The sequence below is a fragment of the Protobothrops mucrosquamatus genome, unplaced genomic scaffold, assembly GCF_001527695.2.
Source record: "Protobothrops mucrosquamatus isolate PMUCROS unplaced genomic scaffold, P.Mucros_1.0 scaffold39, whole genome shotgun sequence".
In the NCBI taxonomy this organism is placed as follows: domain Eukaryota; kingdom Metazoa; phylum Chordata; class Lepidosauria; order Squamata; family Viperidae; genus Protobothrops; species Protobothrops mucrosquamatus.
Window position 1 is genome coordinate 188,713 of NW_015386421.1, and position 11,060 is coordinate 199,772.

Here is an 11,060-nt window from a genome sequence, read left to right on the forward strand (position 1 = left end):
CCCCTGCTATGTACGTAAAAAAGCTAAAGTTGGAACAATCAAAAGATCCTCTCTTTAGGGGATTAACCCTCTTATTGAGACGTAGGCCAGGTGAATTAATTAAAACATTTCCTAATTCTAAGACAGGATCCTGTATCAGCACACAGTAATTTGTTTCATCTAACATGGTTGAATCCAAGAGTTCCACTCAAACTCTGGCATTTAAATTCAGGGCTTTAAAGCAGGCACCTGAATAAGTAAGCTATGTTAGGATGATTAATTTTCCTCAGGGGATCTTCAATAAGGTCAAATGGAATATTATTTGAACTTGCTTATCCTTCAAATCACAGTTGCTCCATTCCAGCCAGACGGTATAGGTTGATGATACCACTCCTCTTGGCGCAGCCTAATGTGGTGTCTTCCAGAGAAGAACACAGAGTCAGAGTTAATTTGTTAAGAGGAAAGGAACTTGAGGATTGATTTCAAACATGAAAGCAGGTATAGGTCAAGGCCTATGCATATAATGCTGGCAGTGAGTTGGCTGTGATGAGTTGTTCTAGAGACACTCTCCAAGAAAATCACTGACCTGTGGTCTTGCCAGATGGATAGTGCCCAATGCTCCAATTATATGTATAACTATTTTATTTGCTCTTAGTAAATGTTGCATGGGAAGAAAAAAATATGAAACAGTTAAAAAAGGAGGATGTTTTCTGGCTCTCCCCTAACATTCTATGAATGATATAGTACAGGGACACATACAGGTTTGCTTGGACTAGAACCAGCCCTGGAGATACGAAACGCATTGCAAGGCATCCAGGGTACAATATAGTAAGCCGCATTTCTGTCTTAATGCTGTAATGTCGATAGTTTTATACAGTACCCAAGGTAAAAGTGCCCCTCTGATATGCATTTCTTTTGAGTTGTTTCCTTTCTAGCACGAATCAAGATCAAGCGTCTCTGAAAATAAAAACCTAGAAGTCAGTGGTGCTACAGGCTCATTTTAAGAATGCTAACTCACCCCTGGTGAACTTTTGGTCTTCCCATTTTCTGTCTCTCCTTCTTTCTTATTGTAGCAAGGGAGGGCAATCTGGGTTCTTCAAATATTGCTGTACTAGTGAAGATGCTGAGAATTGTAGTTTAGCTTTATATGGAGGCCATATGCTTTCCATCTCTGCAAAACAGTCCAACTAATGTGCAAGGATATTGGTTGAGGCACTTACAATTCCTTTATAACAGATTAGAAGATTTAAGATCTCTCTTTGGAAGGTTACAAGAAAGGTGTTGGCCTGATTAACACATTAACCCAGTGGTGGGATTCAAATATTTGAACAACAGGTTCTCTGTATGGATGCCACTTCCGGAAGTCCATTCTGGGTCTGGGCAACTAAAAATTAGCTACCGGTTCTGCCGAAGTGGTGCGAATTGGCCGAATCCCACCACTGCATTAACCCATCATTAGCTTAACTATGGTTTGTTCAATAAATCAGAATTAATAAGTCATAGAGCAAATTTTATGTATTACAGTGGCTGGATTCACACAACACATTAAGCCCTAAAGAAATAAACTATCTTTTAATTCAGCCTTATTGTGTTATGTAATCTCAGACTATACAGCAGTAACAGGAAAATGAGAATTCTCTGGAACCCCGTCCCATATTGAGGGATTTCAGGAATTTAGCAACATCTGGAGGGCCAACCCTGATGTTTGATTTTCAAAAATCACCAGACTTTGCGGCGATGTGTGGAGAAGAACCATTTAGAAAGAAATAAATGCAGAGATTTGCACAGCTAGTTTATGAAAAAGTCCTTCCTTGGGAAGCTTACTAAGATTTGAAACCTTACCCTTTCACCCACAAAAAAGTTCCTTATAGATTGTTGGTTTTCTTGCGGTGAACTATGTATTCCATATTTCAGTGTAAGCTCCACTCCTTTGATAACATCAGAATGCCATCTCCTGTCCTTAAAAGCTCTTAACAGGCCAATGAAATGAAATGAAAGGCAACCTGCAGCTGTAAAAAGGCTGGCTTTTCCTGCCTTATTGCAACACTGGGGCTACTGTATGAGAGAAGGCAAAAAGAAGCAGGAAGTTGAACAATGATTCTTCTTTTTGAGCTCATTTTTGGAATGAGCAAAATGCTTAGGAACAAGCAGGTCTCTGAATCTTGTGGGCAAGAAATTCAAAAGGGAATCAAAGATGTGCATAAGTTTGATAAGCAGACAGAAATTTGGGTACACTAGATTCAAAATGCAACTAAATGAACTGAGACAGGAATCATCTGTCTATCTGAACTAATTTTCTGTAAAATGAGATGTATTTATGCAATCATGATTATAACACGTATTACTAACTCTGCAACATTGAGTATGTATTTCCAAATTTCAGGACCCAGAATTAGTTTAACAGTCCACTGCCATACAGATTAAGAATTGGTTTGTAACAGGCTGCTACAAACTAGTTTTAACTTACTTTTGATAGAGAAAATATGCACAAAAAGTTTTTCTTTAAGTAATAATTAACTTACAAAATTCCTTGTCACAGGACTGTAGGATGACCTCTGGCTTAGATGGCTTTACAAACTAAAACTGGACTCACTGCATTTAAGGGGAGTGCCTCTTGGATTATTTGATAATAGATACAAGCAGTAAGGAATAGCCAGCACTATTAAATCTCATTATTCAGCCTCACAGATAATCTGGCTCTTTGCTGTAGTCTAATTACTGGCCAGGCTTAACAGAGAGAAAGAAAAAAAAATAGGTGCATGATCTTTCAAAATAAAACCTAGATTGCACGGCCAAAACTTCATGATAAATAATGCTTCCTTTATGGTCAGCCACTGTTAGCAGTTGGGAAACCAGCACCATTATCAACATAGCAAATACAATAGACCTACAATGCTATGCCAAGAATAGAAATAAAAAAGTGTTTTGTCCAGAGGTCATTCCCACCTTAACTGCAATATATAGCAAACAGAACTCAAACACAGAAGATGGGTTGCTCAGTCAAGAACCTGAATATTTGGCAAGTCTGAGGAGAGTTTTGAAAGGGAGACCTTCAAACAATGGAAACAGCATTCTTCGGGGATCACTGGGTAGTCTGCCAAGCAACTGAGTTGCTACTGCAGCAGACATGCTAGTAGAAAATGCCTGTTTAATGATTAAATCCCTTCAGCCAGGACCTCCATGGCACTCCCTGAAATATTTCTGCCACAGGTAAAGGAAAGGCATGAGAAAAATAGTGAAAGTGGGGGTGAGAGTAGTCAGAGGAAGAACAAAATAAAAACTCTGTAAAAACAGGAATCACAGCACTAACTTATAGTGCAGGAGAAAAGCGGAATAAGCTCAATTTCCTTGGAAAAAATGGCAAGGAGCTACTGCAGGGAGTTTAATCCCCATTCACATACTACTACTACTAATAATAATAGAGTTGGAAGGAACCTTGGAGGTCTTCTGGTCCATCCCCCGGCTCAGGCAGGAAACCCGATACCATTTCAGACAAATGGTTGTCCAGTCTCTTCTTAAAAACTTCCAGTGTTGGAACATTCACAACTTCTGGAGGCAGGTTGTTCCACTGATTAATTGTTCTGTCAGGAAATCTCTCCTTAGTTTTAGGTGACTTCTCTCCAACTTCTTCAACTGCAGTGATTCACTTAACAACTGTGGCAAGAAAGGTCATAAAATGGGGGCAAAATTCACTTAACAAATGTTTCACTTAACAGCAGAAATTTTGGGCTCAATTGTGGTCGTATGTTGAGGACTACCTGTAATGTACAAGTGGACCAGGAAGAAACTACACTTCTCTTCATGAGGCAGATCGACCACAGCCGAGGTTCAGAAGTCCTACAGGTAGAAGCAGAGGTATTTCCAGAAGAAGGGCCTGAATGCTGTTTTTGTTCACAAATGCTTCAAACATTCTACAAAGACATCTTTTTACCCCGTTCCTAAGTTAGGAGGCATGCCTGTCATAAGGCAATCATATGGAGGAATGCAATCATCGTCATCATTATCATTGCAATCTTATGATCACAAACAGAGGATATAGTCTTATGATCTGACTGAAATCTCAGTAGAAAAAAAAGGGTAAAGAAAAATTGCAAGCCTAAAATTGACTCTTTTCTTAGAATCTGTGGCTACAGACTATGCTAACCACCATAGTGCTGGCTATAGTAATAATAATAATAATAATAATAATAATAATAATAATAATAATAATAATAATAATAATAATAATAATAATAATAATAATAATAATAATAATAATAATAATAATAATAATAATAATAATATCAGAATTCAAACAGACAAGCACCTGCAACATAACACCCCGGACTTAACAATTGTCGATAAGAAAGACAAAAAAGTCTGGATAGTGGACATGGCAGTGCCTGGAGACAGCAGAATAGACGAGAAAGAACTGAGAAGATAACAAAATACAAAGACCTACAAATAGAAAGAGAAAGACTGTGGCAAAAGCAAACAAGGGTAGTACCAATAGTAATAGGCGCCTTGGGTGCAATCCCAAAACAACTGGAGCACTACTTGAACACCATTGGCATTGACAAATTCGCCATTAGTCAATTGCAAAAGGCGGCCTTACTAGGAATCGCTTCCATCCTGCGACAATATCTGTAATAACATCAAACATCCACATCTGCCTATCCCAGGTCCTTGGTAAGGACTCGATAGGTAGACAAAATGCCAAATCCAGTCTAAACATCTGGCTGACTGTGCGATGATCCATAATAATAATAATAATAATAATAATAATAATAATAATAATAATAATAATAATAATAATAATAATAATAATAATAAAAAATTGGAAGGGACCTTGGAGGTCATCTAGTCCAACCCCCTGCTCAGGCAGGAAACCCTATACCATTTCGGACAAATGACTGTCCAGTCTCTTCTTTGTTCAATATTTTTGCATGGATGCAGTTGCTATGGATTGTAATACATGATTTATGGCTTAGCATATTTTTTCTCTAGTGTTTTCCTCAAGTGCAGGTCCACTTTTTTTTCAGATTAACTAAGTGTTGATTCATTAGTTGTGATAGAAATTGTGTTGTGGGCTGAGAGAGAGTGACTAGCCCAAAGTCACCCTGCCAGTTATTACGTCTAAGGCAGTATTAGAACTCACGGTGTCCTGGTTTTTAGACTGGTGCCTTAACCATTGGCTCTGTTGTGCAAACCCAGCTATTTAAGGTTAATTAAATAAATGAATAAACAAATCATATCTTAGCATTATGTATAACATAAAGATACTTTTTAATGTTCTGCTGAGAAAATAACAGTGGGGTAGGGAGCAGTATATACCAAATAAATCACACAGGCACAGGGACAAAAAGAAACTAACCCACAATTGTGTCTTCACAACCTCCCAGGACCCAGTCCATGTGCACGTTGCCTTCTTTTCACTCTCAGCTTGGTGCATAGAGGTCCAGGATTTAGGAGGATTTACATATGTCAAATTTTTGTCAAGCAACAAAACAATCCACTGCTGCAAATCAATATAGATTTCTCTATCCCAGTGTGATAGGTTTCTATTTCTTTTAGTGAGCCCCATGTTGAAAAAAAATCCATAAATCTTGATTCCAAATCTTGGAGAAATAGTTGCAAAGATTATATGCAATTTTAACAAAAGTGGTTCATCCATAATCATATAAATAATTCTTTTGATTTTAGTCCCCCAAGTGGCAGTAATATGAAAATCATCATCATCATCATCATCATCATCATCATCATCATCATCATCATCATCATCATCATAGTTGGAAGGTACCTTGGAGGTCATCTAGTCCAACCCCCTGCTCAGGCAGGAAACCCTATACCATTACAGACAAATGGCTGTCTAGTCTCTTCTTAAAAACTTCCAGTGTTGGAGCATTCACCACTTCTGGAGGCAGGTTTTTCCACTGGTTAATTGTTCTAACTGTCAGGAAATTTCTCCTTAGTTCTAGGTTGCTTCTCTCCTTGATTAGTTTCCATCCGTTGCTTCTTGTCCTGCCTTCAGGCACTTTGGAGAATAGCTTGACTCCCTCTTCTTTGTGGCAGCCCCTGAGATATTGGAATACTGCTATCATGTTACCCCTAGTCCTTTTCATTAAACTAGATATACCCAATTCCAGGAACTGTTCCTTATATGTTTTAGCCTCCAGTCTCCTAATCATCTTTATTGCTCTTCTCTGTACTCTTTCTAGAGTCTTAACATCTTTTTTACATTGTGGTGACCAAAACTGGATGCAGTATTCCAAGTGTGGCCTTACCAAGGCATTGTAAAGTGATATTAACACTTCACGTGATCTTGATTCTATCCCTCTGTTAATGCAGCCTAGCACTGTGTTGGCTTTTTTGGCAGCTACAGCGCACTGCTGGCTCATATTGATGTTTTAACTCTTGTGTTTCGTCCCCAATAATAAAGTGGTTGTAACCACTTCATTAAATATGTTGAGGGTATCTCAGAGGAAAGAAATCAAGCATTTTGTTGTTCTAGTAACCCAATGTTATAATTACACCAAAACCTCTGATCATTGTGAGATTTCAGAAATAGCAATTGCATCTGGGTCAAAATAGACTGAATAAAAAAATGTGTGAATCAAACTGTCAAGGGTCCCTCAGATAAATTAATTGAACAAATTAAAAAAAAACATCCTGGAGTCAATTCAAAACAGTGTTATTATTAAAGGAGCAGTTTATATTAAAATGGAATTTACCTATTATTTTAAAATTAAATTATTCCATGCCAGCTTTTTATATATAATCCAGCTCACATACATCAAAACCACTCTTAAAGGAATAATTAAACCTCCCTCGCCCCATAATCAAAGAAAACTATCTCGCTCCCTCTCCCATCAAGCTTTGTTTGCTTTAAAAACAGAGACTGCAGTTGTTTCAACCATTCCCAAGATATTAAAGGGCAGGAAAAGCCATTAAAACTGCTAGGTTTTTGCAACTTGCTGTCTTCCCACAGTGTCATTTGTATGATTAGCGAGGAGGAGGAAACCACACAGAAGCCTGACTTTTGCCACCCTCTTGAACTAGATTCTCTCTAGATCAGGGGTAGGCAACCTTGGCTCTTTTATGACTCGTGGACTTTAACTCCCAGAATTCCTGAGCCAGCCATGCCTACCCCTGCTCTAGATGGTATTGTCAAAAATATTGAGAATAAGGTGCACAATTCTCTTCATTATCGGTAGATGGCAGTATTTTATCACTGCTGCAATATCATTAATTCTTTGGAAGAAACTAGACTTCCCTGCTTACAGTAGCTGCCAGTAAATATAGTCTGGACTAGAAATGTTTTAACAAGAAAATCTTCTCTGCTGTTGGGACCTCAGTGATCCAGCTAACTAAACAGAACTTGCACTGACCATCAATTAGCCCTTATTCCATATTCTATGGGGGGGTGTCTGTGTGTTAATCCTGCCTTTTTTATATATAGCTCAAGATGGCAAATATACTTGATACTATTGCTTCCTCTTATTTATTTATAATTTATAGGGCTGGCTTTGATCTATAAAGTCGTTTATGATGTGGCCCCTGGATACCTACAGGATTGCCTGCCCCAACCTGAATCAGCCTGATCATTCTAGGAAACAACGGCTCCTGTTGCCCCGTCATAGAGAAATAGAGGAACTGAAGCCAGGAAGCAATGCCAGTCTTCTGTAACAATCTTCCTGTATAGATCAGATTTCTATCCTTCCTGAGTGGCTTTAGGAAAAAGTTGCAAACTAGCTCTGGAGAGTATTAAAGAATATTGGCAGCTAAATTCTCCAACTGGAGTGCTCTAGTTTTGCTGATTGCAAACCCCATTATCCCTAGTCACTATGGTTGAGAGTGAAGAGGACAATAATTCTATGCCTCTTGGTGGCATCAGGTTGGGAAAGACTAGCTTTTACAGCAAATTACTTCTGAAAGATCCTTTGCTTTTTCCTCTAATCAAACCTGGTTCATACATAATACTAACCCGCAATATGTTTTGTTTGGCTTAGTGTGTTGTGCAAATCTAGGCTATCATGCTTATTTAACAAACAGTGACAAAGTGTGATGCGTGGACCCATATATGTATATAAAGAGCAACTAATGGGAGCATGTGTACATTTTTATTCTAGATCAGTGATGGCGAACCTTTTAGAGACCGAATGCCCCAAAATTGGCCCCGCCCCTGCTCCACCTCTGCCCCACCCCTGCTCTGCCGCCACCCGTCCCTCACCCCATCTGCCCGCAGGGCCACTCTCCCCCTCCAGGGCCCACCACAAATTGCCCAGGCAGCCCAGCAACCATTCCCAAGATATTAAAGGGCAGGAAAAGCCATTAAAACTGCTAGGTTTTTGCAACTTGGTGTCTTCCCACAGTGTCATTTGTATGATTAGCGAGGAGGAGGAAACCACACAGAGGGCCACGCCCTCTGCCCGCACCCTGCAGCATCAACTGTGCAGGATGGGGCATGAGGGCAGAGTCTTGTCTACACTGCCTGGCTGCCATGTCCTTGGCTGCCCTGCTCCATGTGGGCTACGCTCAGGGGCGACTCTCCTCCAGGGGGGCTGCTGGTTAGGAGGGGGTTGTGGGAGGAGGCAAGGCTGGGGCAACTGCACGTGTGCCCACAGAGAGGGCTCCGAGTGCCGCCTCTGGCACCCATGCCATAGGTTCGCCACCACTGTTCTAGATAATCATAATAAGAACAACCATATAAATACACTGCATTGATATTAAAGGGTCAAAACAACAAATGAAAACCAGACTCTCTATGGAGGGAAGCTAAAATATAGAAGCAAATTATTACATTTTTCTTAAACAATGCTCCCTAGGGAAAGGAACTCCAGTGTTGGTGCCATCACCAAAATTTTTCCAAATCTGAACATTTTTGCAGAAAGCAGTTAAGTTACAGAGGCCATCACAGTCTGAAACCATGTTTCTTTTTGGCTTAACTAGTTTGTAGATTTGCATGTTTGAATCCAGACTAATGATTATGGTTAAGTAAGCTAACTTATAAAATAGCACATCAAATCATTATGAAAATACAGTGGCTAGATTTATACATTATATTAAAACTTAATATGGAAAGTGGGCTTAGAATGCTGCATGAACCTATCCATTGTGATTTATTGAATAAATCATGGTCAATCTTGATGTAGGCATCCAGATACCATAAAAGAATCAAAAGTGGATTGGAAATAACATATTCAGATTCTTTTAAAAGATTTAATTTGAACAAAAAGTGAGAGTTTGGGAGTATCTTCTAGGAATGGAAGGCACTGTTGCATACCACTCTGAAGGTAGTCAACATCTCTTTCAGACAGCCCCTACAGCATAAACTATTTTAATTCTTAGGGCTTTTTTTAATCTAAATATTATCCTAGGCAACTACATTTTTCACACAGGTATGGATTGTTTTGGCATTATTTCACTCGCAAATTTTGTAAAGATTACTTAGAAGTTCCTGTGGCTTTAAAAACTTTCCCTTAAAACAGGAACCACTTCTCTTTATCTCAGTTCCACTGTACTGTTGCTATAGTAACTTGTGTTGGTCTTGGGTTTCAGTGATACAAGAACCAATTGGAAAAAATGCAGAAGTGACATAACTAAAAACTTACTCACCTACTAAAAACCAGTCCAGAATTCTTCTATCCTCTGTTACCCTTGAGATAGTTACAGTTAATGGAAACAATAATCAACTATAGGGTTTTTTTTTCCAAAATATGAACTTAGAAATCCATATTAAAATTCTAAATCATGCCCATAGTAAACTGTGGTGAAACCTTACAGACAAAAAACTATTTTCCATTCATCTTCAATTGCTTGATTTATACTTCTACAAGCAAAAATGTCATCTGATCAAGAGGCAAAAAAGTACTCTTATTTTTCAGATAGCCATTAACTTACAATCACAATTGGGTTCAGAAATCCAGTTGTAAGTCATTACAGTTGTAAGTCAAAGTGCCCCATGAAATGCTTTTGTGATTTTTTTTTTACAATAGATGTTAAGCAAATGTGACAGTTAAGTGAATGCAGCAGTTACAAGTATGAATCCATTCAAATGGGAGGGTTTTTTTTCCAGAAAAATGCTGGAAACTGACAAAAAACATTGTGAATCACAGCCACGTGACTGCAAAATGCCACAGCTGGTAATAAATGTGACCTGTAGCCATGTGCCCAACATGTAGTCATGTGATCATGGGGAAGGCAAGCTGCGTGTGTGATCATTTAGGACGGCCAGGGGATGTTTTACAGCTGTAATTTTTACCAGAGCTAATCACTCCATAGTTGGGAGGGACCTGGGGCTTTCTCAATCAGGGCCTGATCATGGGCCAGCAGGTTATGGAAAGTTATTTAAACTAGTCAACTGAATGTACCAAACAATTAATACTAACCTTAAGATAACATTAACAAGCAAATGAAAAAAATATATCCTGTAATGACTTTCCTTGTCTAAAGTTTCAGAGTAAACCTATAGTTTAAAATAAATTTGAAAACCAATGAAATGTAAAGCAAAAGAGATATACATCACATAATTAGCTTTAGTCCCACAGTCTTAACCTACTTCACAGGGTCGCTATGGTGATTAAAAGTTTGGGACGGATTATCCATACCCTGAGGCAAAATGGTTGTGTTTGCATGACTCACTAAAGCCCTCATGAAGCCTCACTGGGCTTGAACTTCATGCCAGTAAGAGATAGGCAAGGCTTGCCCTATCCAATTTCCATCCCCCAAACAATACCAGGCCATCCAACCAATCAGAAGAAATAGATGGACTATTTGCCAACTAGCTAACAAATGTATGTAGGAAGCATACCACAGTAATAATGGGAGATTTTAACTATCCAGATATCAACTGGGAGACAAACTCTGCAGCGAGCAGGAGATCAAACAGATTCCTAACCAACCTAGCCGACAACTTTGTCATCCAAAAGGTGGAGGAGGGAAGTAGACATAAAGCAATACTGGATTTAATTCTAACTAATAGAGAAGAAGTGATAGAGGTAGTTAAAGTTGCCAGAACCTTGGGCGAAAGTGATCACATCATACTGGAATTTAACATAACGCAAACACTAGCAACAGAAAACAATCCAACCAGTGTCTTGAAA